Raw genomic sequence first — 26,658 nt, forward strand, 5'->3', positions numbered from 1 at the left:
CGAAGTCCAGAGCGTCGTCTTCTTCCGACCAAGCTGACATCTTCTTCGCTAGCGTGTCACATGACCCCCGGCGGCGGAAGCACCGGCTCGGTGCTAGTTAGGAGGCGGGCGAGTGATACAACTTAAGACGCGCGACATGGACCATGTGGGAGCGATGCTGAGCCACAGTTGGCTCAAGAGGGGCGATTTTCTACGTGACGTCAGTTGCTTTACGCAAGACACAGTAAGGGCCAGAGTAGCGTGAAAGTAATTTCTCCGAGAGGCCAACGCGTCGCGATGGCGACCAAAGGAGAACCAGGGTGCCCGGTGTGTAATAGAGGTCACGATGGCGAGCGTCATACAAGCGCAGCTGATTCTCCTGCGACTCCACAATTCGACGTCGGGCAATATGCGTGCTTCTTGAGCTTTGAGTATGGCTTCACGGGCGTACTCGGACGTGGAATTGAGGCTAGCAGGTAGAATGGCGCCGAAAGGTAGCGTAGGGTCGCGGCCAAACAAGAGGAAGAATGGAGAGAAGCCGGCGGTATCATGGCTACACGAATTATAGGCGAAAGTAACGAACGGCAGCGCAACGTCCCAGTCGCGATGGCCGGTGGAGACATACATGGACAGCATGTCAGTAAGGGTGTGGTTAAGGCGCTCGGTTAGACCGTTCGTTTGTGGATGGTAAGCAGTAGCAAGTTTATGTTTAGTCGCGCATGAGTACAGAATGTCGTTGACAACTTTAGAAAGAAAGTAGCGGCCGCTGTCGGTGAGGAGCTGCCGAGGGGCGGCGTGGTGAAGGATGGTGTTCTCTAGGAAGAAGTCGGCAACATCTGTTGCACAGCTTGTCGGAAGAGGCCGTGTGATTGCATATCGGGTGGCGTAGTCTCTTGCTACAGCAATCCACTTCTTTCCCAAATCAGACGTAGCAAAAGGGCCTACAAGATCAACACCTACACAGAAGAATGGTTCTGATGGTACGTCAAGTGGTTGACGGCGACCAGCAGAGAGTGTGGTCGGCCTTTTGAGTCGTTGACAAAGGTCACACGCAGCGACATAACGGCAGACGTCACGGTATAGACCAGGCCAATAGAAGCGCCGACGAACACTGTCATAGGTCCATGACACGCCAAGGTGACCGGCAGTCGGGACATCATGAAGCTTGGCGAGAACAGTCTGACGCAGATGCTCATACACAACGAAGAGTCGGGCAGGGCCGTCCGGGCGCATGTTAGAGCGGTACAATATACCGTCTTGGAGTTCGAACATGCGAAGGGAAGGATTGGGCGTCGTTGAAGTAAGCCGTTGGATAAGGTCTTGTAAGGAGGCGTCCCGACATTGCTCAGCTCCAATATCGTGAAAAACAGCCAGTGACCGGTATGCCAGCCGCAGAAATGTCAGGAGGGTCGACAGGATGGCGCGACAAGCAGTCCACCTCTTCATGTAACCGGCCGGTCTTGTATATAACTGAATAGTTGTATTCTTGAAGGCGCAGAGCCCAGCGGCCAAGGCGCCCTGAAGGATCTTTGAAGGACGAAAGCCAACACAGAGCGGGGTGATCAGTGATGATTTTGAATGGGTGGCCGTACAAATAGGGCGGAATTTACGCACTGCCCAAACGACAGCCAGGCACTCGCGCTCGGTGATGGAATAATTGCGCTCAGCAGAGGAAAGACGGTGGCTGGCGTAGGCAATAACACGTTCTTGCCCTTGTTGTTTCTGTGCCAAGGTAGCGCCAATACTGTGGCTACTGGCATCGGTACGGACTTCTGTTGGAGCTGACACATCAAAGTGATCGAGAATGGGCGGAGACGTAAGCAGCCCAATGAGCTTGGTGAAAGCACCAGCTTGCTCAGGGCCCCAAATAAATGCGGCGTCTTTCTTGAGGGGCTGATTGAGGGGACGCGCAATGTTCGCAAAATTTCGAACAAACCGACGGAACTAGGAGCAAAGGCCCAAGAAACAGCGTACATCCTTGGCACATGTTGGCACGGGAAAGTCTTTCACTGCCTGTATTTTATCGTGATCAGGGCGTACACCAGAAGAATCGACGAGATGCCCGAGCACAGAAATTTCCCGACGGCCGAAGTGGCACTTGGAGGAATGTAGTTGTAGCCCCACCTGACGGAAAACAGATAGGATCGTGCATAGGCGTTCGAGTTGTGTCGCAAAAGTCGGAGAAAAAACGATCACGTCATCCAGGTAACAGACGCAGGTGGACCACTTTTAACCATGTAGGAGGGCGTGCATCATTCATTCAAATGTGGCCGGGGAATTACATAAACCGAAAGGCATCACTTTGAACTGATACAGGCCATCGGGAGTAATAAATGCTGTCTTCTCGTGGTTCATGTCGTCGACGGCAATTTACCAGTAGACGGAGCGAAGGTCGATGGACGAAAACTATTGTGCTCCATGCAGGCAATCCAGGGCATCGTCAATGCGTGGTAGTGGATAGACATCCCTATTGGCTACCTTGTCGAGGTGTCGATAATCCACGCAAAATCGCCAACTTTTGCCCTTCTTTTCAACTAGTACAACAGGGGCAGCCCGTGAGCTGCAAGAAGGTTCGATGATATCTCAAGAAAGCATCTTGTAAACTTCATGTTGAGACGCGGTAGGGTCGCCGATGGATTGGGCTCGCATCACCGGTGTTTATTCGATGTTTTACGACAGATGTTTGTCCTAGAGGGCGCTCTCCACGGTCGAATACATCCCAGTATGAGGCAAGGAGGCAACGTAGTTCATTAGCACGCTGGGGCGGAAGGTCGGGAGCAATCATTTTTGTTAGGGCATCCAAATCTGAAGGGACAGAGAGCGGAGCAAGAGTTGAACACGAGGAGCTGTTACAAGTTAAAGTTGAAATGTTGCAGTCTCTGGTCGGCGTTATTTGCGCCAGGGATATGCCGCGCAGGAGTACTTGTGTACAAAGTCCAAAGTTCACAAGTGGAAGGCAGGACACGTTGTCCGAAATGGTAATGGCGGTGTGAGGAAAAGCGATGTTATGCGAGAGCAGGACATCTGGATTAGGGGATACGATGTAGTCACCGTCTGGTATAGGTGGAACGGGGGAGACACCTATGTAGGTAACGGCATGGTGTGGGAGGCGAATATGCTCGGTGGAACACAGCCGTATCGGACCACTATCGGGAGGGTCAATAGCAGCAGGTAGAGCGAGCAACACCAGAAGAACAGTATATCAAAGCAGAATGTGCAGACAGAAACTCAAGGCCCAGAATGAGGTCTTGAGGGCAATGCTCTAGAACATAAAATAAAACAGATGTATGATGTCCGGTGACACTCACGCGAGCCGGACACGTGCCAATAATGGCTGGTGTTCCACCGTCGGCGACTTAGACCAGAGGCGACGGGGCAGGAGAAGGACTTTCTTGAGAAAATTCTGAAGCTGAGCATTCATCACAGATATGTGCGGGCCAGTGTCAATCAGAGCAGTTGCAGGTATACCATCCACGTTCACTTTAATAAGGTTCCAATATGTGGGCAAAGGTCAGAAGAGGATTTTTGCATCGGGTCGGTTTGGCAGCATCACCTGCAGGTGCTGCACTCGTTAGTTTTCTGGAATGGTGCGCTGGAAGGAGCTAGGGGACGGTGATCGGTGAGATGGGGGCGATCGGGAGAAGCGGCGCCGTGGCGAAGAAGAGCGGCTAGAGCGGGTAGACAGAGAAGCGTCGCCAGAATGTACTGGCTGCGTTTGCGGGGGGAACCGAGGAGCAGCATGAGGGCCGTAAGATGGAAGGTAGGGCCAGGGGGTCGAAATCCTCGAAGACCGGCAGTGACGTGAAATATGGCCAATACGGCCACAAGTGAAGCATATAGGCTTGCCGTCTGGAGTGCGCCATTCGGCCGGATTGCGATACCGCGTTGGGGCATTCAGGCTGCTGGTGCATATGACAGTGCTGGACGGAGTGTAGTGAGTTCGATTAACTGTGCAGACGTTGGTCAAGCCAATGTTGGCCAATTCCTGGTGCATGACGGACTGTATCAGTGAGACGGTCATCTGGCAATTTTCGGGGCCATGTGTTGGGGTTGTGACAGGAGATGCGGCTTCTGTTTCACGTCGGATGATATGTGGGACGTCATCAGAGCGATCGGGCGTGGGCGGACGGTGGAGGTCTTCGCAGGCGGACGTAGCAGCCGTGTCGGGAAGGCGGGGAAATGGCTGGGCAATGCGGCGACTCTTGGCTTCTTCAAACCGCCGGTATTTGGTAATAATGGCTTGCACAGTGGAAGAATTCTTGAAAACAAGGCGGTGGAAGGCATCATCTGCTATGCCCTGAATGACGTGTGCAACTTTATCAGGTTTGGACATCTTCGGACCCACTTTGCGGCACAAAGCGAGCACGTCCTGGAGGTACGTGAGGTAGGATTTAGTGCACGGTCTGGACACCTGAAGCGAGATCTTTTTTGGCGGCGCGCTGGCATCCAACAGGCTTGCCAAACAAATCTTTCAGCTTCTATTTACAAATGTCCCAGCTTGTAAGTTCCTCCTCGTGGGTCTGAAGCCGTACGCGTGCCATGCCCGCGAGGTAAAATACCAAATTACCGAGCATGATTGTCTGATCCCAGTGGTTGCTGGAGCTCATCCGCTCATATAGTTGAAGCCAGTCTTCAACATCACTCTCGCCGGCGCCAGAAAAGGTTCCTGGGTCGCGGGGCTGTACTAGAATGACGGTGGGCGTGGGTGCCGACGGGCCCGAAGCATCCTGGCCTTGTGCTAGCATTCTAGATGCAGCCAAGGAACGCCCGTTGCGTAAATCCTTCTTGATAATGATCCCGCAACCTCCACCAAAAATGTTACGGGATAAAACAATCAGACGTATATTTACAGATTATTTACAATAACTGCAGCAGCTGAGAACATGGTAGACAGTGCGCGAAGTCCAGAGCGTCATCTTCATCCGATCAAACTGACAGCTTCTTCGTCAGCATGTCACAATATTAGCCTGTTGTTAGAGAGAAGTTGTTTATGACGTGATTTATGCAAATGCGGAACTTTGCTTTCCATTTAGCTGGTACTTCACCAGAGTCTAAGAATATCTTAAAGTTACTCTGTAAGGTACTGAGCTGTCCATAGAGAGTATCTCACAAGGAAAGAATCCGAGATACCTTATAAACCAGAACACTTTTAGTGTCGTGATTCAAGATTAGGTTTAAGACACCATCATACCTTACTACAATATCGCCTAATTTAGAAGTTTGCGCATCACAACTAAACTTTAGAATTACATGATTATCGAGGGTGAAACCAGATTAGAAGTACGAGTTAAGAGCATTCGAAACTGCAGTGGGGTCGTTAGTCATGGTGAACTTGAACAAGGTACGGCACGTTACGCTAGGTAAGATTGATGTTCAGAACCTAAGAGGACTTAAGCTAAATAGTATAGCGAGTTGGACTGAAAAATGGAAATCTTTAGCATCTTTAATATGAGTACGAAGTTTCTCCTAAGAACGCGACAAGACAGCGAATCCGTCGAGTATTTTGCTGCTGCACATCCTGCGTTTGCTTCCACGTGCAACTACGGGGAGCTGCGAGACGACTTAATTCGAGATCGTCTCATGGTGAGTCTCCAAGACCGTAAGATCTCGATAGCTCTGCAACTCGATCCTGACCTAAATCTACAGAAAGCATTGTTGGTGGCACGACAGCTCGAGACCGTCAACCAACAGCAGGCAGAGCTTCACCACGCTGCGAGAACAGGAAGATCACCAACTACAGCCCCAGAGGAGTGCGCACAAGTGGGGAAGAACGTGCCTCCGCCTGAAAGTGGAAGCAGCGTTCCCAAACCAAGCGGCTGGTGTGGAAGAAACAGGCACAGTCGAGCATCCCGTCCAACGACAGATGCAGTGTGCAGAAAGTGCGACAAAAGAGGACACTTCGAGGAGGTTTGCCGATCGACCAGAGCTGTCAGGAACATCGAAAACCGGACCGAGCAACCAGGCTTTCTCGGAGTTCCATCCCATTCATCCGCTTACAGGTGGGAAGTTCCCGTCCTTGTTGAATCCTCGAATGTGGTATTTTAAGTAGACACTGGCATGGACGAAACGGTCTTTCCGGCGGAGCTCTCCGCTAGCATCTTTCCGGTGATGAAACTTCAACCAGCAAGGCGCCGGCTTCAGGGACCTGATGGTAAATCCCTTGCCATATTTGGTATGGCTGCCATGAATATGACATTTGCGGGACGAGCAGCCGCAGGGACGTGCACGTACTTCAAGGCCTCCGAATCCCTCTTCTAGGAAAACTACCAGAAATTAATGTAGTCAAGAAACTGGACCCCGAATCTGACTTTGCACAAGTGTTCCAGGGACTGGGGGTCTTCAAAGAAGAGTATGACCTGAAGTTGAATCCGCAAGGAAAGCCTTTCGCGCTGTCATCCCCACGTAGAGTCCGCCTACCTTTGTTGGAAAAACAAGACAAGAGCTCGAGCGGATGCAAGCACTAGGCGTCATTTCTCCTGTCACCGAACCTACTATATGGTGCGCATCTAGGGTGGTCGTTCTTAAGCCCTCGGCTGCTGTTCGAATCTGTGATGACTTCACGGAACTCAACAGATACGTTCAACGAGAATCGCATCCCATCCCGGCTGTCGAGTACACCATCGGAATGCTACGGGGAGCCAGCACGTTTTTGAAACTCGATGCGAACTCAGGTTTCTGGCAGATGCCACTGAGTGAAGGGAGCAAAGAATACGGAACATTTATCACGCCGTTCGGACCATTTTATTTCAACCGAGTTCCGTTCGGAATTTCGTTGGCCCCCAAACATTTTCAAGGACGAATGGGACAGGTTCTTTCAGGACAGGAGGGGGGGGGGGTCGTCTGCCACATGGACGAAGTGCTTATTTGGGGTCCCATGCAGGCGCAGCATGACGAGCGGCTTCAGGTAGTGCTGGACCGCCTCCGCACAGCGGGCATTACTTTGAACACAGATAAGTTCGAGTTCAGTGTCACCCAGATTTCATTTTCGGGACATACAATCGGAAACAACACAGTGCGTCCCGATAAGCAAAAGCTTGACGTGGTGACAGAAATGCCACATCTGATGTCCAAGTCAGACTTACGGCGCGCGATGGGCATGACAAATTATCTGGCCCGTTTTGTGCTCCACATGGCAGAAGTCCTTCAGCCTCGTTCTTCCATGACAAGCTCAAGACAGGATTTTGTGTGGGGCCCCGCGCAGGAAGCTGCGTTCAAGAACTGGAAGACTCTTATTTTATCGGACCCTGTTCTGGGAATCTACGATTCAAACATGGAAAGAGTGGTCACAGCAGACGCCTCGTCGTAGGTCTTAGAGCTGTCGTGCGCCAAAGGCACAAAGACGGTCAGTGCAAAGTGATTTCTTATGCTTCCAGAACTCTTACAACCCCTTTCCCAAATTGAGAAAGAAGGACTTGCCCTCGTTACATGAGTTAGGTGATTAAAGTTACATGATTATCTCGCAGTAAAGCGCTTTAGCCTCGAGACAGATCTCAAACCACTCGTATCTTTGTTTGGGTCAAAAGGAATCGACGAACTAACACCGAGGCTACAAAGAATGCGCATGCGTCTCATGCACTACACGTATGACATTTTGTATGTTCCAGGCCGAGACATGACGGTGGCTGACGCGCTTTCTAGGTCACCTCTTCCACAAACGGAATCCCTGGAACTGGAGGACGAGATCCAGGGTTACCTGTGATTGGGGGCTTCGTCAGTCCTGGTAACAGCGCCGAGTTTACAGCTCATCGCCCAGGAACAACAGCAAGACCCGGCATGTCAAGCTCTTATCAACCTGTGTACAAAAGGCTGGCCAAGCCGTGAAGACGTTGGGTTAGACCTGAAGCCTTACTGTAATGAGAGGCCCTTGTTTAAAACCTGCTCATGTGCGGCTCTCGGATAGGGATCCCATCGACACTACGGCAGCTCGTCCCTAAAATAATTCACGAGGGACCTTTCGGCATCGAGAAGTGCCGGGCACACGGTCTAAGAGCTCAGTTTGGTGGCCAAGTATCGACGCGGACATTGAACGAATTGTTAAGACCTACTACACCTGCCTCAAGCAGAACACCAACCGAAAGGTGCCTCTGCAACAGACCAAGTTTCCAGATAGGCCATGGCAGTGCATTGCGATGAATTTATTCTTTCTTGAGAGAAAATGGGGGCTGATCATCACGGATTATCTTTCACGATACCCGGAGCTCGTACTGCTGAATAACCCGAGTTCATCCGCAGTAATAAACCACTGTAAATCCATTTTCGCCAGACACGGGGTTCCGGAAGTAGTTGTTTCTGATAATGGGCCACAATTCTCAAGAGCCTTCGGCACTGAATTTTCAAAGTTTGCATCAGAGTACAACTTTCAACACATGACTTGTAGCCCTCATTATCATCAGAGGAACGGAATGGCAGAGTCCGCAGTAAAAATTATTAAGGGCTGCTTAAAGAAAACTGCTGACGCTTATAAAACTCTTATGGCCTACAGGACAAGCCCACTGAACAACGGATACAGACCCACTGAGCTGCTCCTGGGGAGACTGCTGCGCACGGCCCTGCCCACGACCAGCGAAATCCTCCAGCCTCGGACCCCAGACTTTCAAGAACTGGCAGCTTTCGAGAGGTCATGGCGTCAGCGCCAGAAGAGAGACTACGACGAACGCCATTGAGTGTGCGATCTGCCTGAACTGTCCGAAGGAACACACGTAGGGATCGTCGACTTCCTAAGAGAAGGAGTCGTACGAGGAGGCACGAACGAGCCCATATGGCACTGGGTCGACTCCGGGGAAACTTCTCTACGCAGAACTCGCACTCATCTCGTCCCGCAGCCTCCGACTAATTTAGAAGACGGCCGACGAACGACGGAACTGACAGCGGAATCACCAGAAATACGCAGTGATGAAAGAAGCAGCGTGCAACAGTGTAACCATCCCCGTCACAATTACACCAGAAGCGGAAGGTGCGTGGTTCCTCTAGAAGGGTTTCAAGCTTCGTAACAAGAGTGGCTTCATGCAAAAAAAGGAAGATGTGTGATAAGATAGCTCGCCAGCTTAGGCAACGTCAGTAGTTACAGCGCTGCTGTGGCACTAGCGATGCGGTCTATAAAAGCCGCTGCTTCTTCATAATAAATGTTCTTTGGTTGTTGCTTGTTCAAGGTGAAGGACGCACACTTCTTTGCGCCTGTTAGCGACGCAAAGAAATCCAAGTAACTTTATTATTTATCTTTTTTTATTGGAACGTAGCTATTGATACAACATTTCACTAATGACCCAAAACAATCAACAAGACTGTCAACATGGCATTCTGTACTGCGTGAAAAAGAAAGTTGAAAGTCATCTGCCAAAGTATCAGTGATAGACGTATCGTCAGCCTTGTTAAAATCATGAAATGTGTACTAGCTAAAGCTTTCATGTGGGATAAGACAGTTAATGTGTACGAGAACTGCGTTATGATCCAAGATTCCTTCCAGGATATCATAGTTTAAACCTAAATGAGCAAGACAAAGTTGCTGGACAAAGAAAACGTAATTAAGTCTCTACAAATGGAGGCACTAGTGTTGGAATATGTAGGGGAAGGCCAGTGAATGCGGGGAACATTAAAGACACCAAGAACAATTATGTTATAACTGTCGAGGCTATGGTTCTGTACAAAGTGAGAAATATTATCGAACAAGTCACTAGGGCTATCATGACGACGATAAACATCACAAATTGTTAAATTGTGCATGCACTAGTAACTTGCACCAAACCGTTTCTACATTGGGAGGACCTGGTAGAACCTTAAAGTTAATATCTGAACGTAAAAGCAAATCAACACCACTGCCTTTCTTATTCTGACGGTCATACCGGACAGCAATGTACCCAGAAGGCATGAATTCTGTGTCGTGAATATTTTCATGAAGCCATGTTTCTGTAATCTATATAACATGAGGAGAACGTGAAGAAGCTAGCGACAAAAAATGTGGAAATTGGTTACTTATGCTTCTGGCATTAGCATTCTAAAGCGCAATATATGCGGCAGAGTAATGATATTGCCAACCAAGTGATGATGATACATTTGAAAATGTTGCACAAGGATCAAAACCAGGAGCTATTGCTGAACTATTTGAGGCACTGTCCCAATTGTAACCAACATTATCAATAAAAAAATTATCGAACCTCATTTTAATACCCGAGCCGTTATTCCGCAGCTCAACCGAAGTGTCCCATTCCTTTTTACCTACCGCACGCACTCTGGACGCAACATCTTCGTAAAGTTTTATGCCGGATCGGTTTGAGATTATAAGCGTTTTTCAGCATGACTAGTCTCTCGCTGAAATTAAGCACTTTTAAAATAATAGGTCGAGAACGCCCAGGGCGCATTCTGTCTAACCTATGGAAGCTTTCAATACACGGACAGTCAAGGAAAAGCCGATTCAAAACGTTTGCAACCTTGGAGTGCAGTGTGTCACGATTCTCTTTTGTATCTTCTGCTACGTTAAATTATGGGTTTTTACGTGCCAAAACCACTTTCTTATTATGAGCAACACCGTAGTGGAGGACTCTGAAAACTTTGACCATCTGGGGTTCTTTAACGTGCACCTAAATCTAAGTACACGGGTGTTTTCGCATATCGCCCCCATCGAAATGCGGCTGCCATGACCTTCTGGGACGTTATGAAGGATTATATTATTTCTTCGGGAATGGTTTGCAAGATTGTGATACTTTGCTGTTAGTTCGGTAAAAGTGCGCGTAAGGCCAGCCACTTCTGAACGAGGCTTGTCAGGGTGTTGATCGGACAATGCCTTCTAACATGAAGTTTCCAGAGCAACTAATGCATCGAAATGCGTATTCACACTATTTTTGATTTCATATATGTCTTGCCACATATTTTTCTGACAAGCAACAAAATCAGAAAGAACCCTCAGCAGAGAAGTGTTATCGCAACTAGACATTGCCAGCTTGGCCGACGTATCAATGGTGTTAAGCACGCTTTCTTGGGATTCATCAGGTTTGTCATATTTAGACGCCAGTCTCCTGGGGCCGAGGTTAGGCTCAACGTCACCGCTCAGGTTAAGATGCCTAAGAAAGACGCCATCAGAAAAATTGTACATTCTCTGTGTGGCTCAAATGTTCATGCCTTACCGCGATTAGGCAGTGTGGCCGAGCTGGCCATCGAAACATGAGCCGGCTATACAGGCTGCCCCGCATTCTCATGAGGCGTACCATTTTGCCACACAGCCGCACAGAAACGCCACCCGTACGCTAGAACCGGAATAAACTGCTCCCGCCCAAGACGTTGCAGAAAGGCGAAAACAAAGGGCGAAATAAATGCAAGCCAGAAGACACGACAAAGGAGAGCAGGGAGAAGGGAGCAAAAGCGGAAAAAGAGGATAAGAAATTGCAGGCGCCTGTCGAGAAAGGTTCCTTTGTACAACCGAGATGGTGGCTCGCTCTCTAGAGCGATGCGACTGATAAAAAAAAGCGATGAGATAAAAGGGGCAGAGGAAAGAAACTACGATAAGATAGAGCGAGAGAAAAATAGAAAACGATATGGCAAGAAGGGGTTGGTTGGCTGGGGCATCGAGAGTCGCGGCCCATCGCAGATGGATTCGCGGGAAAAGAAAAATGCCCAAATGGGCCGCCGTGGCAAAAGGGTAGGGAACCACACCCCCGCTCCCTGAATTTTGTGCTGTTCCTTTAAGCAAGAGTTGAGAATTGAGGGGTGGAAGTTTGGAAGCTCGAGGCTAAGCGTCCGAAAATTTTGCCCATCCCCTATCCGCGCTTTCAACAAAGCATCGGCGCCCGCCAGGCTAACTTCGATGCCATCCCACGATGCCGACAAAGGAATCTGGAATGTAAAAACAATAAGCCGGCCGTCGCTTTCGCCGTACCCAGAGGCCGAGAGAATGGTATAAATAGAAAAGAAACGGAATGACCTAACAAAGTGACATTGCAAGTAAAAGGCGTGGCTCGCAACCCGAGTTGAAGGAAATGCAAAACACATTTGCAGAGGGCAAAATCGAAAGTTGACAAAGGAAAAGTGCCTGCCTCTAAGAAATACGGTGAGATTGGAGAAAAAAGCGTTGTAGCCGAGGAGAATTGGCAGACCGTCACCGCAGACGTCACGGGTGATGGTGCTGACATTTGCAATGAACGACACCGAGGACGTGTCCTGTCTGCATGCCCATGCGTGTCATCTAAGTCTTAGGCATAAAGTTGCCTACGAGTGTCCGGAAATGGGACAATGCTGTCGCGTCAGCAGAACTCTCGCTAGTGGCCTTTCACTATACCAAAGCATGGCAGCTTCCTTCTGCCGCATAGTTGTTTCTTAGTGCCCTTGAGTCAATTTGCGCAAGCTCACCTTTGGGACACCAGCAAGGATCAGCGGTTTTCCCGCGATTTTCCCACAGCGACAGCGCGGACCCATTTGGAGAAACTGAAGGTTTTCCCCAGTGTGGGAGAGGCGCAAAAAAGCGTCGGTTGCATACACTGCAACGCAAGTGCACTGGTGGCACATCTGCGCAAACGCCTCGACGAAATATATAAGTTCGCAGCTCCAGAAGAAAGTGTAGCTTTTCCTGTTGATGTTTTTCCCAATTTATCGATAATGCAAGTAAAGCTGCTCGTATCTTCATGGAGTGAGATTTCTTTGATACAATAGAAAGAAAAAGAAAAACCGCTTCCCAGGCGCCCAATGTGCTCCTTCAATTTACGTAAGGAGATGACAATATCACCATACATGTCGTCACGTATCATTACCAAGCACCACCTCGCACGATCGCCGACATTATGTAGGGGAGTTCTTCAACCAGAATAGCCTGCTCACATAATCGTCTAGGTTCTCACATCAGGTAAGTGAAGTAATACTGATCCCCAGAGGGTCAATTTTTGTTTGGAAAAGTCTCGATAGCACTCTAATGTACTGAAAACGTGTGTGTTACCTAGCCAGGGTATTATGGACTCAACCACGCGGAAAGGCTAAGCACCCCTCTCATCTAGAGACGGTCGTCAAAGTGTGGGAATGCGCCTGTTTCGGTTCCGTCCTTTTTTGGGACTAACCCCGGGTATTCTGCATGTATTTGCATGCATTCATAACACAGTATCTCGGAACTGATTCTGCATCGTTTGAGATGACTCTGCAGCCGGTTGATTCAATATCACGTGAGTAACCCCATTTTAATTGGCACCCACGCTGTGGATAGCCTCGTGGGAGACTGCGGGAAGATGTACCTGTCGTGCCACAGCCGCTCAGCCATGTGCGCTCATTTTTAAGCACGCGTCCCCGTTTGTGCCTTTTAGAATGGGAGTTGTTTGCCAGCGTCCATTTACGGGTGGCCACATGTATATCGGCCAAACTAGTCGCTGCCTGAACATTAGATTGTCAGATCATAGGCACTCCCTAGTGGGTAATGTTTACTCACATGTCGCGCGGCATTGCTCTAATATTTGGAGATACCACAATGCTTTCCACACATAGTTATTAGACTACGAGGCAGATTACTGAGGCCTGTATCAGGAGGAAATGAGCACTTTTTACAAGCATACCTTAATTAACTTTGCATGAAAGTAAATTTGCATCTTTAAACCCTTTCATATTGTCACGTAGTAGTGATGGTGAAGAAAGTAGCAATACTGTGATTGACGAAGCTAGCGTTTTATTAGGCGAACCTGTGCCCTGAAAAACAGGCTACACTCGAACAACAACGGCAGCGGCTAGCACAGTCGCCGATCGTCCAAAATCCGACCTGCGGGGCAAGCGCATCGGCTTTTATGTATGAGTCATCGACGGCTCCAGAATTATCACTGGTGGCCGCGTGCCTCCCAGAAAGTGCTACACATTCGCTTCGCGCATACATGCAACCAGAATACACAACTTTCGGTGACAACAGACAGCGGATATATTCATCCATAACAATCGAGAGACTTCGGATACATGCAAGCATTTTCTACACTGAGCGATAACATTTGTTAGACGGTGAAACGCGGTCAGACAAGAAAGCTAAACAAGCAGACGTGTCAATATTATAGCATTAGACTACACGGTATTTATTTTTGTCTGCGCACTCAAATGACGCCATCGCTGAAAATAATTATGGGGTTTTACGTGCCAAAACCACCTTCTAATTTGAGGCACGCCGTAGTGGAGGACTCCGGAAATTTCGACCACCTGGGGTTCTTTAACGGGCCCCTAAATCTATAAGTACATGGGTGTTTTCTCATTTCGCCTTCACCGAAATGCGACCGCCGTGGCTGGGATTCGATCCCGCAACCTTGTGCTCAACAGCCTAACACTATAGCCACTGAGCAACCTCGGCGGGTGACCATTGATGAAAGAATGCGTTGGTATAAGGGGTGGTAGTTAAATATGTGTGTGCTTTCTAAAGAAGGGAGTGACAAGTTTAGCGATGTCCTGTGCCATCCCTAGCTTTTGTCTTAGTCGTCTTGCTCGGCCCCTTCAAGATGTTCAACCAGTTCCAAATGCCTAAATAACGATTGTTCTATTTGTTATTGCGAAGCATTGTGCAGGAAGCTCTCAGTAAACTCTAGGACTGTAAGGATGTCTTTACAAAGAAGGATAGATATTGAAAGAAGTTATTATTTATATATGCTTTACATGTATATTAACTCTATAAGAGTCATCATTCTATAAAATTTTATGGACTTTTTTCAAATAGCCTGTTGCAGAATTCTAATCCTTGAGCTGGCTTATTCAGATAGTCAGACATTATTTGCACGAGTAATCGAAACACGTATTCAACTAATTAACGAAAATGCACTAATAATATATTGAATATATTACTCTAAGGCTCATATTGCGATTTACCAATTGTAGCCGGACCGCTTCCAAAGCGTATCCACTCGAAAATGTTTCCGGAATGACGCCAGCCTCGAGATATTTTTCCCAGTGTGCAGGACCAGATACGTGGACATTTCAGTTACTTTTCTCTTTCAATACACAAAAAGGCGCTTTTAAAAGAACTAATTGCAACAACAGTGCATCTTTAGGACAAGTTTGAAGGCACATATCGCAAAACTAGCGTCATTCCGGAAGTTTATTCCGAGTAGATACAATTTGCAGACTCAACGACCGCAATTCATAAATTGCAATATGTGCCGTAAAGTAATTATTTCAAAAAGATAGTGGATTTCTGTTAGTAAGTTCAATATGTGTTTCGGTTTCTTGTGCAAGCAATGTGGGTCTCATTAAATAAGCCAGCTCAAGGACTATACTTGCGTTATCTGCAACAGGCTATTTTTGAAGATTCCATAAAACATGAAAATGATCACAGTATTATATATATATATATATATATATATATATATATATATATATATATATATATATATATATATATATATATATATATATATATATAGAGTGAGAGACAGAGCGAGAATATATATATATATTCTCTCTGTCTCTCACTCTATCTCTATACATACATACATACATACATACATACATACATACATACATACATACATACATACATACATACATAACTTAGTCAACCTAATACATATTATCTTTGTACCTATGTCCTATATATTCAAAGTGAATCAGAGGCACAGCATTCATTGTTGGTGTGATACGCCAGGCATCTTGCGTTGTATGGAGAGGTAATATATGCGAATAGTAAGAGGGGCTCCGCGTCGGGAAGAGAACATACGGTAGGGCCCGCTTTAAGGTCACTTAAGTAGCTTGCACCAGCTTGTCCAACAAGCCCTACTATGTGTATATGAAAATGCAGGGTGTTCAAAACTAAGATTTTTTATTTTCTTCAAATTAGGCACTGGAAGGCATGCGAAGACGCCCTGTCCAAATAAGTTATGTGACCAGGCGGACACAAAGAGTGCTGATAATAACCGCCGTCAGCAACCCAATGGCCTAGAATTGAATAATTAGGTTTTCTGATGACTGCATTAAGTAGGTATTTTTGTATTTAAAAGTTAGAGGCAGTCGTTTTTCTACACAGTAAAATTTGGAAGAATTCTTCTAGCATGTTGTGCAAGCTGCGAGATATCCGACTCGAAATCTTAATTGTCGTTTCCATGATTGCGCATGCAAGAGAGTTGGGATCGGCGCAAACCTCGTCCTTGATGTGACGCACCTGTTCTGTGCGCCATTTAGTCTTGACAACAAGACAAAAGAATTGGCAAAGAGGATAACTGATCTCCTTCCCCTCTTGGCTGGTGAAATAAAAAATCGAAGAACCCGGCATCGCTGTCCTAACACGCGACCGTGCCGCATGCAACGATGGCGGCAGCTGCCCTGCCGAGATAATGGCGCGAGACGAGAAGTGGAGGGCAGTGTACGTGTGTAATGGTGACTCGACGAGCGCGCGTTGTCCTTGCCTGGGCTGCGCAAATAAAGTGTTTGCTGATTTACGAGTATTGTATGTTTTATTGAAATCAACAGCAACAACTGCGCAGTACATCGCGCTGTCATATCTTGATTTCCCCAGCCGAGAGGGGAAGGGGAAGAGTTATCATCTTTGCCTATGCGTCCGCCCCGTTGTCAGACTAAACGCCGCACGCAACAGCTGCGTAACATGAAGAAGGAGCTTTGCGGCGATCCTCACTCTCTTACATGTGTAATCATGCGAACGACATTGAAAAGTTGGAGTGTGATATCTCGCAGCACAGACACGCTGGAAGAATTCTTCCATCTGATACTTTGTAGAAAATGCGACTCCCTCTAATTTTCAGTACAAACATGCCCACTTACTGCCTGCAGTCAAGAAAACGTTAGTTATTCAATTTAAATTCTTGGGGCTTCTGGCAACAATAAATATTATCTCCCTTTTTGTCCTTCTGGCCACATAATTTATTTGCACAGGTGGTGTTCGCGTGCTCCACACCAATTTCTCACAGACTATGGTCGGACATTTCTTTCTCAAATCATAGCCGACATCCTGCAGTCCTGCTCCACCAGGCACAAGCTGCCTACGTCTTACCATCCACAGGCTAATGGTCTCACTGAGCGTCTGAATCACACCCTAACAGACATACTTGCAAAATATGACTCGTCCGACCATACTGATTAGGACGTTGTCCTACCTTATGTACCTTTTGCATATATGTACATATATGCCACATGTACCTTTTGCACGCCACTGTCGGGCTTTCCCCGTTCTTTCTGCTGTTTGGCCGAGAACCCACATTGCCACTGGACGCATCCCTTCCATCCTCCGCAGCATAGACCAGCGACTACGCACTTGATGCCATCACCAAGGCAGCCCAAGCACGCGAAATTGCCCGCGCTCGCCTCCTTACCTCTCAAGACAAGCAACGGTGCTGGTACAATCGCCAACGCAGAGACTTCCACTTTTCGCCTGGATATCTGACTCGTCACGTTGGCCTACAAAATCGCCACAGTCAGTACCACTGCCTCATTCGCCCCGAATTCCACTGACGTTGTGCACGTCACACGCCTCAAGCGTTACTGCTGTCGTGTTATCACCAATATTTAGACGCCCCGGAACGGTGCTTCTGCCGCCGGGGGTAATGATACATGCATATTGCGTATTTCTTGTCGCCGATGCATGTGGGCACCCCGAAGAAGACGACGAACCCTATCTGGTTTTCGAGCTGTCGGCTTAACTGGCCAGCGCTGCAGTTACCTTTTGTAATTATACTTTGTAAATAGTCTCCAGTCTTAATCATTTGTTCGCGTAAAAATATTATAAACGCACCAAGAAACACTTCAGCTAACATAGCTCACATGATGAACAGAGTCACCAGTCGAAGACAAGCTTGACCCGAGTCCTTATCTTCAGCACAGTCCCATATTGACCACCTGAACTAAACCTAACACAAGCAGAGGGCACCCACATAAACGCGTTATTACGTAAAACATACAAACCAGTTCTCGGCCATCATCCCCGTAGGTGAACAACGAAACCGCAAACCTGGTCATCCACAACACCTTAGCCGAACTAATTGAAGCACACCGACATGCCCAAATCACACGCCTCAACCTTACTTAAGCACGGAGAACAACTCTAGGAAGATTGGGATTCACATTGATGACAACCAATAACGAACAAGCGCTCCTTAGGTCCCTACACAAGCAAATAACTGTGGCACCTATTCCGCGTAACATGCACCCTGAGTATCATTAGGGCAAGAGAAAAGCACGAGCCAAAGCCGACTGTTCGCTGGACAGATGCGTCCAAGTACTCGAGTCGGGGGGGCATGGTAAACATGCTGGAAAGACACAGACACGAGAAATTGGCTTCCACCTCCGTTCTAACGCTCAACATTGCCACTGCAGAACAGGCCGCCATTAGCCGTGCCATCGCGACATCCAGAAGGGATGAGGGAATATATATTCTCACAGGTTTTCAATTAGTACGCCTAGCCTGCGCGCAACTATATGTGCAACCGCCTCAACGAAATATCCCGCACTACGATGATCTATCTGTACACCGGGACACCAAGCCATCATTGAAAACTATCATGCACGCACGTTAGCCCATAGTCACTGCAACTGGACACTGCAAGAGACGCCACAGGACCCAAGTTCACAAGCATCGCACACTTACCTTGATATATATTTAAACACTACCACATCTGGAGAAGAACGATGCCATCACTAGACCCATTCCTTTCCAGCGCCAAAGCCAGGGCCTGGAGGCAACTCCAGGCAAACACCTATCTTCAATTCACGCTCCTCCACGCGAGTTACCCCACCCTTTATCAACCGCTTTATTATTTCTGTACAGAGCCAGATATCCTTTACCATATGACATGGGCCTGAATAAAAAATCCAGATAACGTCCGCGATCGAAATACTGCGCGCGAGCAGTGGGAGATGGTGCTGACGCGCTCGGCATTGTAAGATCAGCAAAATCTCATCGCCATAGACGAATGTGCGGCCACTGCCACTGGAGCCCTAGTTAGGACGTTCCACCCACCACGGGAATCTACCACTCTCCGTGCCCGATCAAAATGAACTTCTTTATCTCTCTCTTTCTCTTTCACAAAGATCTGGTCTCATAGGCAACAGTGCAAGGACTGCTGCACTATAGCAAAAATGCGTAGACACAGAAAGTACCCACCTAAATATTTTGCAACATAGATGTAACTGCACACTTTGACTTAAAAACACAGAGGCTGTCTAGAAAACAATAATGAAATAACGCCTATACATATACAAAAATATCTGATCGAATAATTTCACATTTCAACACATTTGCGAAGGCACATGAGATAACCTCCATACGTAAACAGATACAAGTACTAAACATTTACAAAAGAAAAGGCAATCGACATCAGCTGTTCCCTCGGTTCTGACTACAGTGCAGGAAATAGCCTTAATAGCCTTAGTCTCTCGCGAATGCCGAAGCAGTATCGCAGAGGCAGCTACAGCCAAACACATTTCCCCACCGCACACTATATCACGCCATGTACCCCACACAATACCTGCTACAATGCACAGATGGCAATGTTCCGGCCATGGTCTACCACGCCACTTGGGTGTTTCACCAGCCCATGGGCGCCAACCAAACAATCCCACGTCTCGCCACGCAACAGTGGGAAGCCTCATTATCTTGAGTAATCTCTCGGGACCAGCTCGACCTCGTCGTGAGAGCGCGCCGGGCGGCCGCGGCTCGTAGGCTCCTGGACTGATGGCTCCATCCACGCCCAGGGCTCGTCGAAGGCGCCTATGGTTTCCTTTCATTTTAATAAAAGTTTGCTCTCTGTCTCTATCTCACTTACTGCTACACCAGCATTACTTCCCAATGAAGACCTGAATCTTCCTTCGTTCGTTCGTTCGTTCGTTTCGTTCGTTTCGTTCGTTCGTTCGTTCGTTCGTTCGTTCGTTCGTTCGTTCGTTCGTTCGTTCGTTCGTTCGTTCGTTCGTTCGTTCGTTCGTTCGTTCGTTCGTTCGTTCGTTCGTTCGTTCGCTCGCTCGGTCGGTCGGTCGGTCGGTCAGTCGGTCGGTCGGTCGGTTCGGTTCGGTTCGGATCGGTCGGTTCGGTCGGTTGGCAGGCTGGCTGGCTGGCTGACTGGCTGGCTGGCTGGTTGGCTCTCATTCTGTGTTAAAAGCTTTCTGTGTTAAAAGCTTTCATTCAAAGTTGCTTGGCCAACAGTTTACTCTATAGAGAGGGAGCGAAAGGAGAATCGACTTTATTTTGTAATCATCCGAGTGTTTTCATCGCCCAGAGGTGGCACCTTCTTATTCTAGGCAACCATGGCTTGTAGCCGGCGCTCGTGCCCTTTGCATCTGCCGGTGTTGGCCCTCACGGTTCCGTGGGTGGCCACAGTGGCAATGACAACGTGGGCGCAACGGCAACGTGGGCACAGAGGCCATGCCAAGATGGGGCCTAAAAACCTAGCTGTCTTCATCCAGATGAGCAAACGCAACGGTAATTGCCTACGTAGTAACAACGTTTGCCTCCTTTTGCTGCCATGTCCATGGCCCCTGTTTGATATCTTGTGTATTCTGAGTGTTTCTTACGGGTCTTGTTGCTTATGGGAGGTGAAATTGAGGCGAACTCTGACCAGGCTCTTCTGTTGCGGAGCAATTAAAATTGAATGCGGCAGATATTCAAGAAATCAAGAAAGGTGAAACTAACAAATCAGAAGCTGAATGCTATTGAAAAGAAGCTAGAAAAATTAGGAAACCTTAAGAAGCAAGTCTCGGAATGTGTGAAAAAAGTAACGGCGTTAAAGTATCAGCTTTCGATAATGACGAAAAAAGAAGGTGATTTAGGGAAAAGAAGCCGGAGATCCAACCTCGTCGTTTATGGCATAAAGGAACAAGAAGAGACTACCGAAGCACTTCACACAATGGTAACAAAAGATAGTCTCTAAAATGAGAAATGAGCTATAGTTTACGATATCCATGACGGAAAGAATTCATCGACTCAATAGCCCAAAGGCGAATAACAATCGCAAATATCGGCCGTTACCTCCGAATTGCAAAACTGCCAGCAAATAACAAATAACTGCTCTAAACTACAAAGCTCTGGTTATTTATTCAGCGAAGAGTTTTCACTATGTGTCCAGGATGCGAGGAAAAAGTTATGGAATCGAACTAAAGATAACCGTGACAGCAAAGAAAAGGAAAGGTTGACGTACGACAACGTTTCACCAGGCACAATGTTAGCCACGACATCATAGAACTGTCACCCAAAAAAAATGATGAAACCAATGCGAAACCACGGACCACCCGGTCGCCGCGGCAGTTACTTTGATATAATTGAATGCGCGCATCATTATCAACAAATCTGAAGATCTTGAGGCTATCTTACTAGCGCTGGAACCCGATATTGTCAACACAACTGAGACATGGTTCCACACGAATATTTCCAGCCAGAATATTCTTCCACCCGGATATGTGATTGTTCAGAGGGTCAGAGGGACAAAGGGAGGGGGCATCGCAAGTCTTATGAAACACGTATCTTACGTTGTAATGCCCACTGTTCAGGAAGTTGAAGCTGCATGGTGTAAAAGTAATCTCCGAGAAAGCCTTCTAAACGTGGGCACCGTCTATAAACCACCGAGCGCGGAAGTAACGTATCTTTATCCTGTGTACGATTAGATGCAGAAGCACATGTCTTAACGCAAAATTACCGTGGCTCGCGACTTCAACCTTCCTGATGTAAGCTGGAGCTCTCTGAATCCGGGAAAGGTAGCAACTAATCAAATTTCATATTTTATGTTCACGTTTAGAAATACACAACTTCTTCTAGCGCCTACTCGTATTCAGGGAAGCTCCAGCTCTGTTTTAAATTTAGTTTTTGCCACTGATAGTTCTGAGAGAACTGATAGCCATGTAGAAGCATTACACGGCTTGTCGGACCATAAACTATACCTTTGTTTGTACTTTGCCTATAGTACACACTAGTCGGAAGAAGTGCCCTGCTAAATATATATTTGCTTTCAATAGCGCGGATAATGTTCCTATCATGACGTACCTTACCCATGACTTCTGTAATTTTTGTACTGACGAGCAGTCACATATTGACGATGTCTGGTTGAAATTTCGCCACATATTGTGTACTACATTAAGTGCTTTGTTAAGAAAATAGCATAGCTGACGAGAAAACACAACTCCTGGATTACACGCGAAATATATCACTTAAAGTGTAGAATCAAGAGGCTAAGAAAAAAAATCATGCATAAACTCTTATATTGCTCGCGCTTAACTGCTCTCACAACTTTATGAAAAGGCAAAAATCGTGGCGCTAAACAGCTCTTCAGTAGCGCCACGTCAAAACATTTCATCAAGGACTCTCCCCATAAATTTTGGCGTTGCATTCACTTTCAAAACAGCATCCCGTGGAAAATAAAGACACAGCAGATGTTTTTAATAACTACTTTCAGTTGATGTTTAAGCATGATGTAGATGTTTCAGCGTACCCATACCCATTTACATTTGATAATCAACAGAGGAAGCTAGCTCAGTCTCCAACTACTTCCGAAACTGGTTCATGAGGGTTGCAATGTGGGCTTGTTGGTAATGCACCAACAAGGGGTGTACGGCAGCGCGATTAAAAGACGGGACAAAAGAAGACACACAGGGACACACACTGCGCTAACTTCCAACAATGTTTATTATCGAAGGCCAGCTCGTACTTATACACTTAGCCAACATGAGTCACAGCCACGTGAACAGATAAAGAATCAGAGCGAAACATCATGTAAGTGATATGTTAAGCCATGCGCAAAAATTTCAGCTCCTTTTCAGAGAACCAATGATGATTTGAGATGCATGAATCCCCTAGGGAATCAATCTGCTCAGCTTTATTATAAGTCTAGTGAGTTCGCACTTATTTCTACCAGTAATGATCGTTGATTCGAAGAGAGGGGAGCACTTCTGTTGCTTACATTGACGGGAGAGAAAACCATCTGATAGAAGTTTGTCCACTTTATTTTTGTTTTCGTGCAATCTATCATTACTGCATCTGCCCGATTGTCCGACGTAAAACTTCCCACACGATAAGGCTATACGATATATAATTGATGTCTTACAATCTCTAAACTTCTTCCAGTGTTTAACTTGGCAGCTAGGAACACTTTCTTTTCCGGTCTTGTTTTCCTGCACAAGCTGATTAGTTTCTGAGGGGTAGAAAAAAAACCACATCAGCGTTACCACGGCGGGCAATTTTCTTTAGGTTCTGCGACAACCGGTGGATATAAGGTATCACTGTTGGTCTTTTTTCCTCTCGGTTACTATTTCCTTCCTCACGTTCAGAAGTGCCTGATTGCTGCACTTGCCTAAGTATTCCCTCTGAAACTGATGCCAGCACATGATTGGGATAGCCTGCTTCATGTAGCCGCATGGCCTGTTGTGCGAATGCTTCGTCAGTGCTATGATGGCATGATTTAGTAAGCGCGTTTGTAAAACACATTTTCACAATTCCTCTTTTACCAGTTTAGAATAGGCTGAATGATATGACAACAACGGTTTATTTGTCCTGGGACTGTAATGCCAGCAAATAAGATCATCACCGAAGGTATATTTAACATCCGGAAACTTGATCTTTTGTTCTATGTGCACCTCGAACGTAATTTCCAGAGAACAAAGGCACTCGCGTTTAATATTACTTACAGCTGGACACTCTGTTTCAATGTTGCCTAGCTCAACATTGACAAACACTTCAAAATCATCAACAAATCTGAATATGTTAACAACTTTTGTATCATTGATGCGTGCGCACAGGTCTCTGTCTAGCTTGGCTATGTACAGGTTGCATAAAAGGGGCGCTAAGCAGGATCCTATGCAGACCCCTTGTTTTTGAACATACGGAATGTCATTTCTTTGCGCATATGTTGACTTCATATACAAGTCTAAAGTTCTAAAAAATATTCAACGGTTGTGCCCACAGTCATACTAAATATTACAGCCCCAAATTCATCTATACATATTTGAACGCAAGTTAACAATTATTTTGCGGCAAAGAATAATGCAGGTCCTTGACATCTGCTGAGAAGGCCTTTAGACCCGCGTTACAGTTGGCCTCTACAAGGCTAAAACTTCTTCGGAATTTTTCGTGATGAACGGATGTTTAATCTCGAGTAGGTTAAGATTGTCTCATAAATAGACTACAAAGGATTTCTGCCACGTGCCTTTCTCCGATACTATTACCCTGAACGGGACACCTTCTTTGTGCGTTTTCGCGCTAAAAAATACATCGAGACTGTCATTTTTGCTTTTTTCCTATCGCTTTCAATATTTTATCTAGGTTCATGTTCCGGCACATTGCAACAACCCTGCTGTCAACTTTCGCCAGTGAAATTTCCTTGTGTTCATTGAACATGGCTGTTATTCTTTCATTAGCTTTTTTGTCGTAGCCACCATGTGAAAATAATGCAAAGCCTCCTTATTTGTCAGTAAGTGGGACAAACAGTGCATTTTCAACTAAGTACGAAACAACGCATTTCACTGGTAACTTCGAACTTTAAGCTTACATTTGTTCAGGAGATCCACGCCTTCAGAGTTCATCCTCACGCATTCGTCTTATGATGCACGTCGGGAGACCTGTCGCCCGAGAGAGAGTAGCTCCGGTTTTGTACTCTTAAATTCAATGGGAACTTAGGTCTTCGCTCCAAGACTTGACGCACCTTGTCTGAAGGTGCTTCGTCAAGGTGCTTTGTCAAGGGCTTCGAGAATGTAGACCTTGCTACTTGTGTGGCTCGATGGGACGTGTCGCTCCTTGGAACCTTCTGCCCGGAGCTGTCCCAATTGATGTTGCCAAAGGTATTCCGTGACCTGGTGTGCCAGAGCCGAGTACCTGTGAACTTGGTTATTCGCCACACTAGGCTCATAGGAACAGCGCACTTGTGCGCCGAGGTGGGCCGTTAGAAGTCGCGCTTGCCGCAGCCATTCTGCACGCATAATTTTCAGGATCCTCGTCCCGTGCCCCACTGAAGAAGCGCATCCTCTGAAGAGAGTTATTTCGTCTTCAGACAGAAATTTCTCACGCATACAAAACCTCAGACACCGGGCTTTGCACACCACTTTGGTTATGGGTGCAACTATGTGTGACTTCTGGTTTTTGAAGTACGTGCATAAAAGAGCCCGATATACTAGAAATAATTTTCACGAGGGTTGCAATGTGGGCTTGTTGGTACTGTATCTTTAAGGGGTGTATACGGTAGCGCAATTAAAAGACGGGACAAAAGAAGTCACACAGGGACACACACAGCGCTAACTTTCAACAATGTTTATTATCGAAAGCTAGGTCGGACATATACACTCAGCCAACATGAGCCACGTGCACAGATCAACAATCAGAGCGAAACATCTTTGTAAGTGATATGTTAAGCCATGCGCAAATATTTCAGCTCTTTTTCAGAGAGAGCCAGTGATGGTTTGCTGATATATGAATCCCCTAGGGCATCAATCTGCTCGGCTTCTATTACAAGTCTAGTGAGTTCACACTTATTTCCACCAGTAATGATTTTTCATTCGAAGAGAAGGGAGCACTTATGTTGTTTACAATGAAGGGAGAGCAAGCCATCTAATTCAAGTTTGTCCACTTTATTTTGTGTCCCTGTCTGTCTTCTTTTGTATCGTCTTTCAAGCGCGCTACCATACACCCACGAAACTGGTATATTTTCTATGTTACTATATATCGGCGTCAAAATTGCAGCGGCCCTTATGGAATTCCAAAAGAATTCTTAAAATGGTATGGAGAACTTATGAGCAAGCACTTGCATCTGACATACTCAAAATCAGTACATGAAATTAGCCTCCCAGCGCAGGGAAATATTGCTAAAATTGTTCCATTTCATAAATCGGGAACAGTTTCATCGTCAGTCAACTACCGGCCTATATCTTTGACTTGTACTTGTAAAATGCTTGAGCATATTATGTTAAAATTAATTACAGAATTTCTAGAAACTAATCATATCCTTCATCTAAACCCTCACGGCTTCCGTGTTGGGTTATGCAGTATTACTCGGCTAATACAAGTAACTCATCCCCTTGCACAAGCCCTTAACAAGTCTCAAATTGATAGGATCCTTCTGCACTTATCAAAAGTCTTTGACCAGGTCTCTCACGCGAATCTAATTTTCGAGCTAACGAACATACTGGGATAGGGGCCAGTGACTTAGTGGGCAAGTTAATATCTTCCAATAGGAGTCAGTTTTTGCATCTCGGAGACTATTCTCCTGATCCTGTCCCAGTTGGTTCCGGTGCACCTCAAGGTACAGTTCTGGCTCACCTCCTTTTTTTATTCTTCATAAATGATATTCCGAAACAACTTAACGCTAAAATCCAACTGTGCAGATTGCATGCTTTGCCAAGAAATCCAGAACATTGATGACCAAATTATACTCAATAACGTATTGTATAATGTTCGTTAGTGGTGCATGCATTGGAGCATGTCAATCAACTTAGAAAAATGATAGTTTCAATGCGTGTTACAAAGAAAAAAGAAAATTAGATTGTTCTTATCCTATTAACAATGCCATCTTCCCAAGTGTTTCCGAACATCGTTATTTAAGACTCATTATTTCTTCCGATTTGACGTAGACTGCGCATATCCAAGAGGTAATTAGGAAAGAAATGTAGAAACTGTTCTTTCTCCAGAGAGTCTTGCGTCATTCGGCATTTGAAGCGAAGTATCTTGCCTGCGTCTCGCTTATTCAGCTAATCTTAGAATATGTGAATGTAGTTTCGTTTCTGCACACGAAATATAACATCCACACACTTGAAATGATTCAAAGGAAAGCCGTCTGT

The 26,658-nt window shown here is 46.5% G+C and overlaps 1 pseudogene; it reads left to right on the forward strand.

The window, feature by feature from the left end:
- Nucleotides 1–7,030: 7,030 nt before the first annotated feature.
- Nucleotides 7,031–8,659, forward strand: LOC135916836 (uncharacterized; annotated as a pseudogene).
- The last annotated feature ends 17,999 nt before the right edge of the window (nt 8,660–26,658 follow it).

Source organism: Dermacentor albipictus, chromosome 4 (assembly GCF_038994185.2).
Source record: "Dermacentor albipictus isolate Rhodes 1998 colony chromosome 4, USDA_Dalb.pri_finalv2, whole genome shotgun sequence".
NCBI classification, from domain to species: Eukaryota; Metazoa; Arthropoda; class Arachnida; order Ixodida; family Ixodidae; genus Dermacentor; species Dermacentor albipictus.